The 19,365-nt window shown below is 36.3% G+C and overlaps 1 protein-coding gene across 2 annotated transcripts in view; it reads right to left on the reverse strand.

The window, feature by feature from the left end:
- LRBA (LPS responsive beige-like anchor protein) overlaps positions 1-19,365 on the reverse strand; it is a 777,508-nt gene that overhangs the window by 48,618 nt on the left and 709,525 nt on the right. The gene's annotated exons all lie outside the window — the stretch shown is intronic.

Below are 19,365 nucleotides of genomic sequence, written 5' to 3' on the forward strand. Positions count from 1 at the left end.
AATGTCATTCCATAGTTCTGGCTTGTTTCATGTTGGAAATCAACCTTGTATTTTCACAGTGGGGCTAAGCACCTGGTAGGGCATTTAGGGTGAGGTCATTCTTCACTACCATGGAAGCTGTTCCTACAAAACCCTGCAAAACTTTCTCATCTTGCTCAGTGATAGGAAACAGAAACCAGCTATTATAATCAGAAATTGTCCTTTTTGGCTTCATCTCTGTTTTCTTGCATTTTTTCCCTTGCTTGCATCATCCCTGATGACTACAGCTAATCTTTTACAGGTATACAGAAAACCTACTGCTGCTTTGATTCTAGGCCCCATCTCACCCTGGGAAGTAGAAAAAAGAAACACAGCACCTGTGAAAATCGCTTGATGCTATTACTTTTGAAGAGCATTATTGTTGACAGTCTCTTTGAACCTAAGTGGCTAAACAACAAAAAGCCATATGTTGTATCTAAGCATGAGAGGGTTAACCCGGGGACTGACGAAACACAAGAAACATGTGTGTGCGCCCTTTTCGAAAGATGTGTGCCCTTTGTCGTGCGCTTCCGACCATGGCTCTTCCTGTCCACCCAGCAGAGATGCTCACTTCCCAACCTCATCAAGGAAAACTGTTAAATGCCAGATGCGGTCACTGTCTGTAATGATTTTGTTTACCTGTTTATGCCTGTCTCCTCCCACTAAAATACAAGATCCATGAGAGCGAGGACCTTACTTATCTTCTTCACTCTTAGATCCCTAAATTGGGTGAATGAATAAATGCTATAGTATGTGTGATGGTATAGAAGGAAGCAAAGATACATAAAGATGACCTCAACACCCCACACAGTCAGTATTCTTAACTTCTGGGCTAAAAGGATGAAGAAAACCTCTTTGTAAGGGAATATATGTCCATCATGCTATTTTTTAATCCTTAAGAAAATGAGTATTCAATTATTATATGCTCTACAGGACTGTAGGCAATTAATAAATCATAAACAGGGAAATATAATCATTAACCAGTATTAATTTCCTTTTTTTATTTGATAAGGATACCATTAGTAGTCCTTTACAATGACCTTTGAAGAAACAATGATAGCAATTCATTCATTCATGCATTCAATCATAATCCTCAACTATGTATACAGCAGTATTAGGTGTCAATGTTTCTGCCCTTGAAGAAAGTATTCCTAATAAAGAAAGCAGGGCATGTACTTGGATGGTTGAATAACAGTTTGATGCAATCCAATAAATTCAAGGAATGCACTATGACTTGCTTAGGCAGAAAAGGCTGGAAAGCACCTCTGTGAAAGCTGAGTGTTATGGTGGAAGCAGCACAGGCTTTGAAGTCACACAGACCATGTGCAAATCCTGACTGCACACCACTTATAAGCTGTGTCACCCAGGGCAAGTCATTCAACCTAAGTTTCAATTTTCTTCCTGTAAAATGTGGATAATAGTACCAACCTCATAGTGTTATATTAATGAATAAATGATATATATGTAAAAAACACAGCAAAGTGCTTATTAGTACAGATTAGACCCTCAAAATGCAGTCAACAAATACTCATTGAGGGGCTTCCCTGGTGGCGCAAAGGTTAAGAATCCGCCTGCCAATGCTGGGGACAGGGGTTTGAGCCCTGGCCCGGGAAGATCCCACATGCCGCGGAGCAACTAAGCCCGTGCGCCACAACTACTGAAGCCCACCTGCCACAACTACTGAAGCCCACACACCTGGAGCCTGTGCTCCACAAGAAGAGTAGCCCCCGCTCCACGCAACTAGAGAAAGCCCGTGCGCAGCAATGAAGACCCAAAGCAGCAAGATAAATAAATAAATTTATTTATTTATTAAAAAAAATACTCATTGAGGGCTGCTAACAACACCAATAACAAATATTTATTTAGTACTTATTATTGCCAGGAACTTTTCTAAGTGATTTTACTATCTCATATCATTTAATCTTTAAATTGTATGATGTGAGTACTTTACTGTATCCATTTTATAGATAAGGAAAATAATGCACCAAGAACTTAAGTATCTTGTCCAAGGTCACATAGTAATTAAATGGCAGACTCAAAATTTGCACCCCAGCAGCTTGATTCTAGAGCTCATATGCTCAACCATTAAGCTACTCTTTCTCCTTATCTGTTGCCAGGGACTAGGCCAGGGCCTAGAAATAAGACTGAGCACACAAAAAACATGAGCTTACAATCTAATGACTGAATTAATAAAGTACCTCTAATATCAACATCATCATCATCATTACAGTGAACAAAGTATGTGCACACACAATTAGAGCAGCACGGCTAGGCAAGGGTTGGTTTTATATAGTAGGAGATAAGGCTGGTCTCAGACTTCAGAAACCAGAAAAGGAGCCAACAGGAAGTAAGGAGTAGAGATTAGGATCATTTCAGATCAGCACCTAAAACATCTTTTGATGGGGTAAAATCAATTTATGATCAACATCAAGGACAGTCTTGAGGAAAAAAATATCACAAAAGGGCAACTTGAAGCCTAAGGTAGTCACAAAGAAGGACGTGGGAGCACTGCTCTTTTATGATATATGGATTTATGACTTGCTTTATGAATGTGAACCTTAAGTCTCTTTTAAAAACAGTTAGCAAGACCAGTGCCCTTTCCTTTGACTGATGCTGCCTTCGGTAGTCCCCGCCCAATAGCCCACATGCATTTCCCCCCATGAAAAAGAAGGGGAGCAGGGAACAGACTGCTTCCACACTGGGCCTATGGAGTCAGACGGTTCAGAGTGCTTATCTTGACTTCACCATTTATTTATCACCATTTGAACAAGTAGCTTAATCTGTTTCCCCATTGATAAAATTAAGATAATAATAATAATGCCTAGCTCATAGAATTGTTTGGAAAATTAAATAATACATATAGAGTGCTTAGCATAATACCAAGCACATAAAAGGCACTAAATAATATGCTGTATTATTGTTGGGTTTGGGGCTCAGCACGATCCCCATTTAACATAGCTAAAATAGAGAAGGAAGAAATGCTTCAGGAGTTTACAATGACCGTGATGATGATGAATACATTATTGAAAAAAACTGAAATCTGGCTCAGGATTTCAAAGTATACTGCAGGGCTAAGTGCCCAGAGACAGGGAGATCTCCTTGGAGGTTCAGAGAGCAGTCTAAAACATAGGGAACTGTATACCTCAGTCCTTATGGAAGCTGTGCTATTTGCAAGAAAGGGATAAATATGCAAACCATGATCCAAGGCAAAATCACCAGGTCTTAGAGACTGATGACTTTGAGCAATGAAGAAAAGAGAAAAGACGGCACGAATTCTTTTCTTTTGAACTTGCATATTTTAGAGTAGTAAAGCAATAAATAGAAATACAAGTTTCTCTGAGGGAGAACTAGTGATAGCTGTCGAGCCAGGCTGAGATGTCCAGTGCTCAAAAGAAAGCCCCGGGACTCGCTCTGGGATGAAACATCAGAGGTATTGATTTGGGTGTCATTCATGCAAGGGAAATTCAAGTCAATGGTTTTTGACCTTGCCCTCTCACTGTGTTTATGTGTGTATCCTGCAGAATTGAGCTTAAACTCTCCTTTATATAATATTGCCCTGATCAAATGTCTTCAACTAACTGCCAGTACTTAAAAGACAAAGGCCTACTCCTTGATATGAGGCACAGAGAGGAATGCTATATAATTTCTATGGTATCCTTGACAAAAAATAAATAACTTCATTCGAATCACATGAAAATATCAGAAAGACAAATTAAGGGACATTCAACAAAATATCTGACCACTTTCCACAAATATCAAGACCATTAAAGAGAAGCAAAGACTGAGTCACCGTTACATATAGAAGGAAACCAAGAAAGTATCAACTAAATACAACGTGGAATTCTGCATAAGATCATTAGACAGAAAAAGAATCCTTAAAGAATGTGATGACATTTCACAAGGTCTGTAGTTTAGTTAATTATATTGAACCAATGTTATTTTTATGGTCTTGATCATTTTACTAAGGTTATGTAAGGTGCTGACCTTAGGGGAGCCTGAGAAGAAATGTACACAGGAAATTTTTCTACTATGTTTGCAACTTGTCTGTGTCTAAAATTATTCAAAACAAAAAATTTAAAAGGAAAAAAAAAAGATAAAGACCTACCGCTAGGCAATATAAGTCTTTCTACCTCTCTTTTATTCCCTCACCCCATGCCCTGTACTGTCAAGCTAATTTTCTTCCACAAATGTAACCAGCCATTTCTGCCTTAAGTTTTCTCTCATGCTGCTGACGCTCCTAGATTAGTCCCCCTTGTCTTCAGTTTTCTAAGTCATACCCCTCTCTAGAAAACCCTGCTTGAGTTCTACCTTGTTGGTGTAACACTTCTCAAATGTTATAGCCTATTCATGCTGCTGATTACATACTTGACTCAGGCTTCCTTGTAATGTTATTTAGCTTTTATGAGATTACTGGTCTGTCTCAGCAACTATACTATAGGGTCAGAATATCATACTTTAGTAGTGTGCAGCAGGAAGAACAGTACCTTGTACATAGTATTCACACAACAAAAAAGTTTACTGAGTACCTTTTATACAGCAAGGCCGCCCAGACCCTTGTGCCTCATCTAGGGTTATACTGGGACAAAAAACAAGCACAGTTCTTGATGAGGCAAAATGGGGGTGAGGAGGAGAATGGGGGAGTGATAAGTGAAGGCTGATAGCTGCTGTTACAAAGAAGTCCAAAGAGTCTTTCTTAGAAAAGTTCTGAAGGATGTCACTAAAGGCAGTAATTCTCACTTTCAGCCCCCTACACACCTGAGGGATATGACAACATTCCAGTGTTTCACTGTAGCAGTGATTCTTTTTTCTTTGTGTGTGTGGTACGCGGGCCTCTCACTGTTGTGGCCTCTCCCGTTGCGGAGCACAGGCTCCGGACGCGCAGGCTCAGCGGCCATGGCTCACGGGCCCAGCCGCTCCGCGGCATGTGGGATCTTCCCGGACCGGGGCACGAACCCGTGTCCCCTGCTTCGGCAGGCGGACTCTCAACCAATGCGCCACCAGGGAAGCCCCGTAGCAGTGATTCTTAAGGGCTAAGTGAGAAATCCTGGGGGAATATGTATGATTTGAAAAAGCCCCTCAAGTAATTTTGTTTATTACTCTCTTCACTTTTCCCTTCAGCCCTTTGCATACAGCAATAGAAAATTCAGAGGCATAACGGAGGTTTGAAATCACAAGAAACATACAGGTATAACATTCAGGAAGGTGATTAGGTAAGAGCGTAGTTTAATGAACTCTACCAAATGCCTAAACTGTTTTTAATGAACGCTCCTTCACCAAGAGAGTTTTGGTCCCAGGTGATATATTTTTAGAATTTGTTTATTATGTTAAATTTTTATTATGGAATAGGATAATGGATCCCTATGTACCCATTAGTCAATTTCAATAATTATTTACACATTTGGCCTTAGGTTATTTTAAGGTGGTGGTTCAGCATAGGCAATGTGCTAGAAAGATTTATTGGAAAATAGGAGAGTGTGCCTGCCTTTAAGCAGTTTATTTTTTCAGGTCTACTGCAAAACTACACTGAGAACAAAAATATCAAAAAATGACCCCAAATTATAAACATTAGCCAGCAGCCTTCATCTTTGTTCAGAAGGGTTAAACACACCTGGACTTGAAAGGAGATGTTCAACCCTAAAGCTGCAAATGTGATTATGTGACTTCTCTAGTTAAAATCCTTCCATCCAAATTCCTTATCACAGCGTGGCCCCGTAGCATGGGGTTAAGTATGCAGACACTGCAATCAGACCGCCTCAGTTCAAATATTAGCTTTATCACAATATTAGCTGAGTGACTCCGGCAAGTTATGCCTTAGTTTCCTCATCTACAAATGGTAATAATGACAGTGGGTCTTTACTGGGTTGTTGTGAAGATTAAATGAGATAATATAAAACACTTGGGACAGTTCTTGACAGGTCAGTGTTTGATATTATTATTACAGCATATACATAAAAGACAACATGGTGTCTGGCTGAGGTTAAGAAAGCATTTAATAAATGTTACTAACCACTTATAATTAAGATTAATAATAGTAATCTAGCTCCTGCCTATGTTTCCAGTCTCATGCCCTGACACTGTCCCTCTCACACTCTATACTGTGCGATGTAATGTGTCAAACTGCTTCCGTATTTGTTTTCCGATTTTTTCTATTCCCTTTCTCTGTGCCGTTGTCTCCTCCTCATTCTATAAGACTCAGCTCAGTATCTCTGTACTCTGAGAAATCTGTTTCTAGATCTCAGCCAGACTGTTGTTCCCCTGCCCTGTTGCTTTGGAGCAATGCCCACAGACCCTTACTACCTACTTAACTAAAATTCTAATTACTGGTCTAATTTCTATCTTATCAATTAGACTATAAGTCTTCCTGAGACCAGAGACTTCTAAGTATTTCTGTGCCTCTGGGGGCCTGACACACAGTAGGTGCTCAATCAATATTTACTTAATGAATGAATGGTTATCCAAGTCAGCATAATTCAGCAGGTATGCAGCTAAGAGATACACTCCTAACACTATCATAGAGCAGCCCAGCACTGAAAAAACATTCTGTTAAACATTTCTACTACTTTGCTGTACAGCAAGAAACTAACACAACATTGTAAAGCAACTATATTCCAATAAAAATTAAAAAAATTTTCATTCTTATTCATCAATTCCCAATTATTTCTGTAAATAGCCTGTTACTACTTTCTATAAGAAACCTGAATTCAGCAGGCAGCATTCCAGATGTTGAAATACATAGTAATAAAAAAAGACTATGCAAATACTTCAAGACATTCCAGTAAAACCACATATTTATGTTTTATAAACAGCATCTCAAATATTACCTAGAGAATTTATTAATGGATTTCCAAATGGAAATATTATGAAAAGATTTCCAGCAAGTTGTGCATTCTATTGTTTTCTGTGCCAACCATTGCATACTTGCATGATTTTATGGCTATATATAGAGAAAGGGGCATTACATATAGAGAGAATATGGATACACACACTAGACAAAATGAAAGAATGAAAGAAAAGAGAGAAAAGGAAAGGAAAATAGACTGGCTTAGTGACAATGTAGGGCCTTCAATTTAACAGTGACTATTTTAGTCTCTCTGAAGTGGTCTTTTTAATCTAACAGAGGAAACAAGTTAACTCAGTACAACACTTAGTAACCAATAAAGCTGTAAAACTTTATTTTAAGATGGGTTTGGGGGAGGAATAACTTAAACATATGGATGCAATTAAGGTAAACACATATGTACTCTGCTTTTTTTAAGCACACAACTCTGAAATTGCATTTTATCCCCTATATACTTACATCTAAAAGCACTATAAAATTGGGATAGGGAAACTGAAAAAATAATTTATTAAGAAATAACATGCCATTTATTAGTATATTAAAAATTTATGACATTACCAAAAGTAAGTACTAGAAGGCTATCTTAAGATTCTAGAGTAACTCCTTACCGAAAGATATTTACAAATCCAAATAAGACTTCATATTTTGGATTTCAGAATTAATTCACTTTTCAATGTTTAAAAAGAGTCACAGTTAGGGCATTTAGTGATTTCTCCTGTGTTACGTATCATATTATCACTTGTACCTATTTTTCCCCCTTGCCCTTCACACATTTGAATTAAGTTGGAGAAAAACTTGCTGGATATTTGACCAGTTTCCACTGTTTACTGACCAACTTGCTAGTTAACCAGCCTCAGTGCCCTCTGAAGCCACTGTTAAAATCCAGATTTGGTATTAGCAAATTAAAAAAGCATAATAATTATTATATATGTTAGTATTCAATTCCTAAAGGCCAAAAATCCTGATAATATTAACTACTAAGGCCAAAAGAAAACCCATAACAACTAGATGTACTTGATTAAAAATGGATGAAGAATCTAAAAGAGAAAATTATCTTTATAATATAAATGGTCTTGTTTGCATAATACCTCTAGCTGCTTTAAAAAAAGAAAAAGGCAAAGCATCATTTAGAAACACTGGGAAACCAGGCTCGCTCTTAACATAAGAAATTAAATATAGAGTTACTTTTTAGTAGTCAGAACAAAAAATGAACAAAATTTTAAAAAAATAGCATAATGAACCTAAAAGAAATCTTTTAAGCTTGAAATATAAATATTCATAGTGCCCTGGAAATAAAAAATATATAGGAATCAAGCTTTGTAAAGCATAATGTAAAAGATAAGTAGCCTATCAAGAAACAAGTGTCATGGATATACTACCAGCATACGGAATTTTAAAAAGTCAATCAGATTTTACATTCAAAATAAACACCAGATGATATTTAACCAACAAATTATGCAAAATAATCCACACAAAAGATGTACATAGTGAAGAAATAAGTTAATTGAACAGAAGTAATCCTATGTAAATTTGGAATTGAAAGACTTAAACTTTTTTTTTTAATTTTGAGAAATTAGATATAGAGAAAAACAAAAATTTTGTTAAAAGTCAAATTTTTATGTTTTCTGATAAAGATTGAGCTATTGATTCCACTTCTACAAATTTTCATAAAAGTGGAGTCAGATGAATGAGAAAAGATTAAGATACAAAGATGGTTATTATAGCACTTCATAATAGTAAAAATTAGGGGAAAAAACTAATTAAATTATACTAATGGAATACTATGCAGTCATTAAAATGAGTGAGTTGAACTGAATATATGTGACATGGAAACTAGTCTATAGTATATTGATTAAAAACAATTCCGGGGGCTTCCCTGGTGGCGCGGTGGTTGAGAGTCCGCCTGCCGATGCAGGGGACACGGGTTCGTGCCCCGGTCCGGGAGGATCCCACATGCTGCGGAGCAGCTGCGCCCGTGAGCCATGGCTGCTGAGCCTGCGCGTCCGGAGCCTGTGCTCCACAACGGGAGAGGCCACAACAGTGAGAGGCCCGCGTACCGCAAAAAAAAAAAAAAAAAAAAAAAATTCCAAATCATCAAAGAATATAGTTTATTATCTCATTTAAATAAAAAAATTAAAAATAAAATTAAACTATATAAACACAGACTAACATGTGTTATGTGAGTACATGTACACACATACATAAATACACACATGTAAAATCTGGAAAGGTACATAAACTTATCAGCTATTATCTCTGGTGGGGGGCAGATGAAAAGATTGGGAGAATAAAAATTAATACCTTCTTCACTTTTATACTATTTGATATCTTAGACAAAGCATGTATTACTTTTAAAATAGAGTAATAAAAAATTTCCATTTTGAAAAAAATCTAAAACTAAAAAACATAAAAATCTAAAGAAAAATCTGACAATATAAAATATATCTTTATGAAATTTAATTTTTCCATTAACATAGTAACCAGAAGTACTTCTTAACCACCTAGGGACAATTCTAACTGATAAACTGGTCAAACACTATGAAATCAATAGACCTTGCTACAAAGTTAATTTTGTTATTTTGAGCTTATTTCCTAAATTATTTCTATCTGATTTCAAGGAGCCATTAGTTTTAGCAATATTTTACCATCATTTATTGCTAACTAAATATTTAGAAGGGTATATACACTTTGCAAGTAAACAGTGTTTTACTTACATTAGGTATTTGGAAGCATATACATATCATGATGGCATACAGTACATAAAGAGCAAAGAGAAAGAGCAGCTAGCTAAATAAAGTAAACCTCTAAAAATAAAAAGAATGCAGTGATAAGAAACCAGGGTAGAGGGGAAATTAGGAAAAGGACTATTTTTACTTATATTTTTACTCAATAATATTATGGAAGTTACCACGGTGAAATATAATGTAATTATAAATTGTGAAAATATGCATACATTTCCTATTAGTGCTTTTAACCGAGCCCATATATTCCAGGCACATTACCCTGAGGCCCAGCCCAGCCCAGCTCAGCCTCACTACAATCTCCACTTCTTGTAGCTGTCCGTCCACTGCAGCATAATCCCAGCTGCCAATCTGAAAGAAACCAGCTCGTCAGAGCAGACACAACCAACAGAAACAAACGTCACTCAATAATGCTCAGCGGCACTGTGTTCATGGATAATTTCAAACAGTATCTCTGTCTAGAACACTGATGTGCTCATTCAAAACACCTCCAACTCTAGCTACTGGAAACGAGTAGATAAAGCAGCCTGCCTAGAAAAATAAGTGGAATGTTGCTTCAGAAAGGCTGCCAATACTAAGAGGAAACATAGTGAAAACATAGTAAAAAGTCCTTAAAGAAAAAAAAAAAATTCAGGATAGTTGCATTCAGGAGGTTAAATTATTTCTCAAAACCAGACAAATACGTTTAAACTATGTTACAGAAAGAAACAGTCATTTGGTAAGAATCATTTCATCTATTTTTTCAATAATATTTGTATCTACCATGTACAAACACTGGAATGAGGTGCAGTTAGGAATCCTTGACCTCAAGGAACTTAAGCCTGAAAGACAACACACACACACACACACACACACAATTACACAGTACTGGCAGGGACAGAGAGAGGGAAGGCGATACATTTACTGTTAAGACATAGTTAAATAATATTTAACATTTTAAAAATTTGCACTTAAGCATTTCCTAAATACTGTATTAATAGAATTTCAGTTCCTTCTTTGCACCAATAATGGAAACTAAAAATAGTGATTCTAAGTAAACTTCCTCGTCTTTGTTAGAAATAAAACAACATTGCTATTCTGAAATTAGAAATTTGACTATGCTATTCTAACAGTTAGCAATCTGTTATACTTGCAAATAATCCTACATAGATTTTTCAAATCTAAGTAATTTCTTAATCTTAATCTTTCTAGAAACTTGAATTTAGTTAAAAATTTTGAGAACAAAATTTAGTCACTTGATTTGAGAGTACTTTTCATACTTTCAATTTAAAATGAAAATGGTGCCTGAAGGGATCAGGGGTTTATGACAGAAGTCATCAGCATATGGAATTGCTCAGGATTCCTTGGGTAGCTGATAGAGAAAAAAAAAATCATAAAAATATTAATACTTTGCTTTATGTCCTTGGATGTATAATTCAGCTACACCTATTTAACTAATAAGTCTGCAATAGGCATAATCACTAGCAAAATACAAAGATTAGCTTTCCTGACAAACTTTAATGTTTAATTGACTAAGGGAAACTTTGTGCTTTTAATATACAAGAAAGTCTGGCATAATTTCAAGGTATTTTTAAATGTAGGTTTTCAATTAAAACTTGACTAATCCTTACTGTTTGTGTTTTCATTGTACAGTTCCTGCCCTGCACTGTGTCAAATATGCCATCTGTGTAACACACTTCTGGCTGGAGATGCTTCAGGATTATTTTTGTAACACCCTGAATTGTGGCTGCCTGAAGTCTTAACTTACTGTCTTCAATACTTCTACTTTATGCTCTTGCTACAACCATCCTAACCATGTGGTCCTAATGTCCTACTCTTAAATCTCACTGCAGTCACAACAAAAATTCCTGCCCCACCTGCGTAAAACGGGCTTACAGACCATTCCCCGAACTATTTAACAAATGTTAACAATGCTATAAATACCAATTGTGTTTATGCTTTCTGAAAGATTCACTGCAGCCAGTGTTCTGCAGTAGTGTTAGAGCTGAAATAAGCTGTTGACTCCCACCATGAAAGTGATTGAATTCTAAGCCAAAAATGCTTTTCCTTGGATAAGACATCTGATTTGCTACCGCTGTCATGAAACTGGGGTCATGTGAACTTAAACACTGCTGATGCTTCTTTTGGAAAACAGACCTTCTCAGGGTGATTATGTGTTACTAAAACACCATTTGGAAGGATAAATTTGGAAGAGGGAAAATCAACCACTGACACTAAACACAACTTAGGGAGAAATTTTCAGGTTTTACTTTCATATTATGAGACTCATTGTATATAATTGTTTAAAGTGAGCAATATCATGGCTCTCCTCTTCCTCTTCCCTACCCATCTATGTAAATAGAGCTGAGTTCCATTTTCAGAAGGAAATAAATAACTTTAATTTCTGAACTCACATAAACATAAAATAACATTGTATTTGCTTGAAAAGTAAAGGAGAAAATGCTGCTTCCAGAGGAAATGTACTGAGTACTTACAATAAGGTGCAATATGGAAAAGCACAGATGATATTGTTCATATTAATGCTGTCCTATGCGACATCTACCTGCAGTGTATCTTTTGCTCTTTGCACCTCTACCTCTGCTTCCCGGCTCCAGCGCACCCCAGGTTCTGCCCCTGCCCTCCCTTCACAATGGCTGCTCAGACCCTGTGCTGTGTCTGTACTTTTCCTTTTGTCAAAACCTCCTATCAAGTTCTATGCACAGAGAGCTGAATGACTGGAAAAAATTGTTTAAAAAAAAATCTGTAACCAAATAAATGATCTCTAATGGTAAAGTTTCAAGCACTAAGTGAAAGGCAATGCAGTCTATGGCAGAGGCATTTTTTCTGTGTATATCAAAGCACATCATATAGAAATTGCTATAGCTCACTTTAGCATGAGACTCTGGCATTAGCTAACAGAGTCTAAACTTAGGGACGGAGGCTTTCTACTCTTTTACTTTATACTTTCATAGTATTTGAATTTTTAGAGTTAATGTACATTTTTTTGATAAATAAGTTGTTAAATCCCTTTATGTATGATTTAATTATATACACACACACACACACACACAATTTAGTAGTGAACCCAGAGATTGAGAATTCATGCATCTTAGGTCAAAAGCCTTCCTGCTTTTAGAAAATGATGATAAGGACTACTCAACAGTGATATATCTAAGATATTTTCCCTAAGAGTATAAGTAATCTTTTTTGGTCCTCCTCAAATATGCTGGAAACAATGAGGAAATAAATTCAAACTGCTAAAAAGTATGAAAAAGAATCCTAGTTCAGTGAGTTAAATAACAATCTAAGAGATTAGAGGTACTCTAATTTCTGAGAGAGATAAAAGTTAAGAAATTGTAAATTCCTTCATCTTTATCAAAGTTACACGAAGATCATTATACAAAGTCACTATCCTAGCAATGTTAAACATGGCCAGTGCCAGAAAGTAATTACAAGAGACCTCCACACAGACAAAAGCAAAGTCAATATCCTTATCCTCATGTTAACGTGCATCACTTGTTTGGATTTTCAAGCAGAGACTTTTCCCCCTCAGAAGACAGAAAGAGTTGTGGGTTGGCTTTTTCCTCTTGATTTTAAGAAGAAACAATTTTCAGAATACAGAAAGTAGCAAATAAAAGAATTCCATGATCTCACTAACCAAAGATAATGACTATCTTTGGTGAGATGACCATATAAACATCTTGGGGTCCATAATTACAGAAATTTCCTAATGCATATATACACATTATAAAATTTGTATTTTCTATGTTTCATAACATGATCTGTTTTGCCATGTAATATGGCGAAGTATTTTTCCATAGCAATACATATAGACCTAGATGGCAATATTTTTTAATAATGTATATAGCATTCCACTGTATGGATTTACCAATACTTATTTAACCAGTTTCTCTGTTGTTAGACATTTATGTGGTTTTGGTTTTCACGGGTTTTTTTTGCTATTATGAATAACTATACACTTGAACATCTTTTTTTACATATGTGTTCAATTATTCCTTTTGGTTAAAGTTCTAAGTAAATAGTGGGTGAGTATTTTAAAAACTGATAGATTGCTATAAAAATTCAATCTATTTTATCCTCACCAAATATATGACAATGTCTGTTTCTAACCAACATTAGGAATTTTCATTATTTTTCATTTTAGATGATCTAATAGGTAAAAAATGCTGTCGGATTTTAAATTGAATTTCACTGATTTCTAGTGAGGTTTCATACATTTGTGGCTTGCATTTCATCTTTTGTGAATTATCTGTTCCTGAACTTTGTCATTTGTTGTTTTTTTTGGATGTACAATAACTTCAATTTTTATGTAGACAAATATATCAGTTTCCTTCATGACTTTTGGTTTTGATATTGACTTACAAAATGGGCCTTCTCCGTTCCAAAAATTATTAAAATACTCACCTACAGTATTTTCTAAGTCCTGTAGTTGCACTTTTTGTATTTACAATATAATCTTTATTCCAAACAAAAACATGTAATTCATTTGTAATTTCTTTTACCTTAAGATGTGAAATAGGGATCTAAATTTTTGTTATAACAGTTAGCTAGCTACCACATGTTGAATAAGACAGCCTTTTCCCAGTGATTTAAAATACCACCTTTATCGTATATTCTCATATATCATATGTCTATTTCTGGAAGCTCTATTCTGTTCCATTGAAGCTTAGAACTAGAGCATAGAGTTTTGATTACTATCATTTATACTTTTGTAGCTGATGAAGTAATCAAAACCTATTTATTTACTTTAAATTTAGTTCTATCATATCTGGTATTGGTTTCTCAGGCTATCACATCTAAAAAATAGCTAATTGTTGAGGAAGAGGACAGGTGCCCAAAAGGCAGACATACTGACCTGATAACAGGAAGTAAGAACTGCTAGTTTTAGAGTAGAAATAGGAAAAATATGAAAAGAGAGCATAAAAACTGAGAAAGAATAGCAGTACGGGATTCTTTAGTTTAAGTTCAAATATACCACAGAACAATAACTAATGTTAATAACAAAAATCACATTCATTAATTACACTCCTCACTTGTCATTACTCATATCATACAGTAAAATTGCCTCTACTCCTAAAAACTGTAGAGCGCCCATTGTTTTTCAAGTACACATAGAACATTTATGAAAACTGACTATGCCCAAGGTGACTCAAGTCTCAATCTGTATCATATGTATCAGTCTTCAGCTTTAAATTAAGTTAAAATTGATAACAAAAAGATAGTAGATTGGATGTATGAAGGCAAGCCCTTGCTGAAGAGATGACCTTCAAGCCGCGGCACGAATGACAAGGAGCCAGCACGTGAAAATCTGGGATAGTCAGAAAATGGCTATCATAAAAAGGCGCTAATCCAGTGACAACCTTCACAGGCTCAGGACAGAAAGAAGGTCAGTGAAACAGCACACACAAATGAGGATGAGAACAGTATGGCATGAGATCAGAGTGGCAGGCAGGGGCCAGATCGTGTGGACCAAGCAGAATTTTATTCTATGTCTAATGTGAAATAGGAAAGCTTAAGTAGAGGAGGGATGTGATTTGATTTACAGTTTTAAAATGTCACGTTGGCAGCTCTCTGGAAAGTGGATTGTAGGTAGTTAAGGGTAGAAAAGGGTGACCAGGACTACTAATGCTAGTCAGGGGAGAGATGATGACGGTGGCTTAGACTAATGACAGACATAAATGGTTTCCAAATGTGCTTTGGAGACACCATCAACCTAACTGCTCTTCATCACCAACTTCTTATGCCTCCCCCCCGTCACTCCCCACACGTTATTTTCCAGCCATGGGGCCATACAGTGGTCCTTCCCATACACTGTGTTCTCTGCTTTCCACTGCTTCACCTACTCAACTCTTCATTCTTTAAGGATTATATTCAGGTGGGTTATTCCTGCCTAAATCTGGGTTGGCTGTTTCTCCCTTGTGCTCAGATATGTAGTGTACACATCTCACTCAGAGCACATCAGTGTACTTACAATTTTTAAACACTTATTTCTGACCTAATAAAACTCCATCAGTGAACTGTTATACACTAAGGAATAGCTAACTGAGCTCTGAACTTTTGGATATAGCAAATATCATTTACATGATAATTGATAGAACTCTGGATATAAGAAAGGATATAGAGTTGTTCTAGAAACTATGCCTATAAATACAATTATATTCTAAATATATTAAAGAAATTCTTTAAGGAAAATACTTATTTTACATTTTTTAGGAAAAGAAAAATTATTTTGTAAAGTGAAAATTCAACTCATCATTAATTTATTTTGTGAATTTGGATTTTGGAACAAGGTTTTTTCCTTAATAAAAGTATTTATTCTTACTCAGATCTAACTCTGAATTCAATTAACCTAATTTTTCTCTCTTTTTAAATTTCTTCTTTCCATGGTTTTTAGTTTCTCTTTCTTTCTTTCTTTTTTGAAATGCTGGTAGAAGGAAGAAAGGTGAACGAGTCAAACCAAATTCAGCAGAATTAATCATGAGAAAATAACCAATTTTTATCTATTTGTACCTTGTCTATAAAAACATATATGTAATGCTGGGAAAATAGAGTAGATTAAAAGTGGTAAAGGTAGAGAAAAAGGGAAAAAGGTACCCCAAGGAAATAGAGAAATAATGAAGAGTAAAAAGGTCTGTTAGAATAAAGAGCTCAAGGTAAGAATATATCCTCTAGTCAGAGGTCACAGATATTTGGGGGCGGGGGGGAGGAAAAGCATATTTGCCTGAAAAATAATTCTTTCTGGTGTGTGACATATGCAAATACAGACATAGTTGTATACTGATAACCCAGCTGTTTTCTAAAAATTAAAAACAACATAAAAGTTTAATGTGCTGCAGGCTGTTTCTCTGATTACTCTTCCTCCTCTTATGGTTATTATTTCTATTGTTTAGTGCTTTTTTTATAGAGAGATTATTTTTATGATCACTTACTGCACCATATGTATTAATCATTCACTCTAGAATAAAACTTTCTCAAGAGGAATGGAGCTTTTCCCAAGTAGTAAGTGAATACACGACGTGTATGTGGAAAGCCTGCCTCTGTGTATGACTGTGTGGACACCTAAGTGTCCCAGATTGAACGAAGTATATCATAGTGACCAGAAATAAGTCTAGTCTAGTCTGCTTTTAATACTAGAGAGGCAAAAATCCATCCTGGTACCATTATTGTGATTTCACAGGGATAATGTTTCAATATAAGCCAAGTGTATGCACAAATTTCCTAGTATTAGGGATGTTAAAGCCTCTTAGAAGAACAAGATTCTGAAGGAAAAATGGTACGGCCTGGAGATGGGGTGGAGGGTAAATTAGAAGATGGTGACAGTGGAAGCTTTACAACTAGCAAGACTGGACAAGACTTAGGAGGCTGTCCTGGTCTGGGGTTACAGACACGTGGTTGGCCCGAGTAGAGCGGTGGGAGCTGCCTCCCGGGGTTTGCTTATACGAATTTACGTTGTTCTAAACGTGTGGAAGGAAACATTTTATGAAGACAGAGGCAGTATGTGAGCGACCTCTCTGAAATACTGCTCTACTCCCAAGTCACTGTGTATTCTGTAACCCAGCCTTTTTTCTTTACTGCATTTATCACTAACTGAAATTAGTTTTTATTGTTTATTTTCTGTGCACCTCATTGGAATGTGAGCTCCATGAGGGAAAGGGTTTGGACTGACTTTCTCCCTCATCTCTGTATTTTTAGCACCTTGAACAAAATGAATATTTGTTGAATAAGTGAATGAATAATTAATGAAAGAATAAACCTTCCCAATTTATAAGTCCCTGTCTTATTTATCCAAACCAGCCTAGATCCACCATTTCAACAATATCCCTTTAACAATTTCATTAACCACCCTTCCACTCTCAATTCCTTTTTTTAAAGAAAAATCTTCTTTTATATCCCTTTACAGTTGCTCCTAGTTGTCTTTTTTCAAAATATATTTATTTATTTATTTATTTGGCTGTGCCAGGTCTTGGTTGCGGCACGTGGGCTCTTGTGTTGCGGCACACGGCCTTCTCTCTAGTTGTGGTGGGCGGGCTCCAGAGCGTGTGAGCTCAGTAGCTGTAGCACGCAGGCTAAGTTGCGCCAGGGCATGTGGGATCTTAGTTCCCTGACCAGGGATCTAACCTGCATCCCCTGCATTGAAAGGTGGATTCTTAACCACTGGACCACCAGGGAAGTCCCTCAATCCTTTTTTATATTTTCCACTATACTCTCATGGCCAAACCCCATCTCTCTCTCCACATGTATAATTACACACACACACACACACACACACACACACACACACACACACACACACCCCTTCTCTATTCAACTTTTTTCTACATCTACTCTCCCACTATTGAGAACAGAGAAAAACAACATGTAAAGGAAATAATAATTTATATATTATTGAGCATCAATTAAGCACCTATCACTATGTCAGGTATTTCCACAAATATTACCTCACTTTTGGCACAAACCCTAATAATCTTGTTGCCCTTCCACCTCATTCATGCACATTTACTTACACCAGTCCCCAGGCTAACCTTCCACTCTCTAACCACAGACAAGGGAGTATTGTTTCCTGCGGTCCAGCGCTTTATCTATCCGTGTTCTGGATTTTGTTCCTTTCCTTTTCCTCATAGAGCTTGGCAGTCTATTTCATGCTTTCTTTCTTCTATGTTTCATGTGCTTCTCTCTTTTTGGATCTTTCCAATTAACACAATTACCTACCCATTAAAAAAAAATCTCCCTCAGAGTGACTGGTAATGGGTACAGGGTTTCTTCCAGTGGTGACAAAATGCTGTAAAATTAGATTGTGTTGATGCTTGTAGAACTTCATGAATAAACTGAAACTACTGTATTGTATACTTCAAGTGGGTGAATTGTATCATATGTGAACTATATCTTAATAAAGCAGTGAGAAGTTTTCCCTTCCATTATTTCCTTTCCTCACTGTGTTTACTTGTTCACCTCCCATTCACAGCACAGTCCTCTACCATCTAAGCTTCCTTCTCTAATGACTCTTAGAATAATCCAATGAGGACTTTTCAGTTCTTATTTGTTCAGCCTTCTTTCAGACAGATTCTAAAACACACATGTGGTTATGTCACCAACCTCCAACCTTCAATCCACTGTCTTATAAAGCAGTTAAAATTACTTTCCATGGCATTAAAATTACTTTTTCTGGCTCCTGTCTACCTGTTTCCCCTTATCACTTTTGGCTCGTTCCACAAACATAATCTCCAGCCATGATCTCTTTCACACATTGTGCAGGAGGCTCATACAGTTTCTTCTGTGTAGCTATCCTTTGCTCACAACTCTATCCAATGTTCTTATTCACCCTTCAATCTACAGCTCCGGCCTCTCATTTCCCAAAAAACATGGCTGGATTCTGGCAGTCTAGGTTTAGTGCCTATTCTCCACGCTTGTGCATGCATGCAGTGTACTTATCTCTACACTGAATTTATCACAGTATTATTAACTGTTTACTTATCCATATTTCCACACTAGACAATGAACTCTAGCTGATGAGGGCAGGGACTTGCCTTTCAACTCTTTAACCTTATTACATAATTTAGGTTTAGTAAAAGGTTGTTGAAAAAAATTAATGACCTAATCTTGTTTTCTGTTTTCTCCTTGCCTCACTTTACAATGAATTCTGTATGAATCTTCTAAAAACCAATCTCTAATAACTTCACCAGTGTTAACACTTTATGATTCTTTCTATGATGCAATTGGTAATTCATATTCTTTTTTTTTTTTTTTTTTTTGCGGTACGCGGGCCTCTCA

The sequence above is a fragment of the Lipotes vexillifer genome, unplaced genomic scaffold, assembly GCF_000442215.2.
Source record: "Lipotes vexillifer unplaced genomic scaffold, Lipotes_vexillifer_v1.1 scaffold755, whole genome shotgun sequence".
Classification (NCBI taxonomy): domain Eukaryota; kingdom Metazoa; phylum Chordata; class Mammalia; order Artiodactyla; family Lipotidae; genus Lipotes; species Lipotes vexillifer.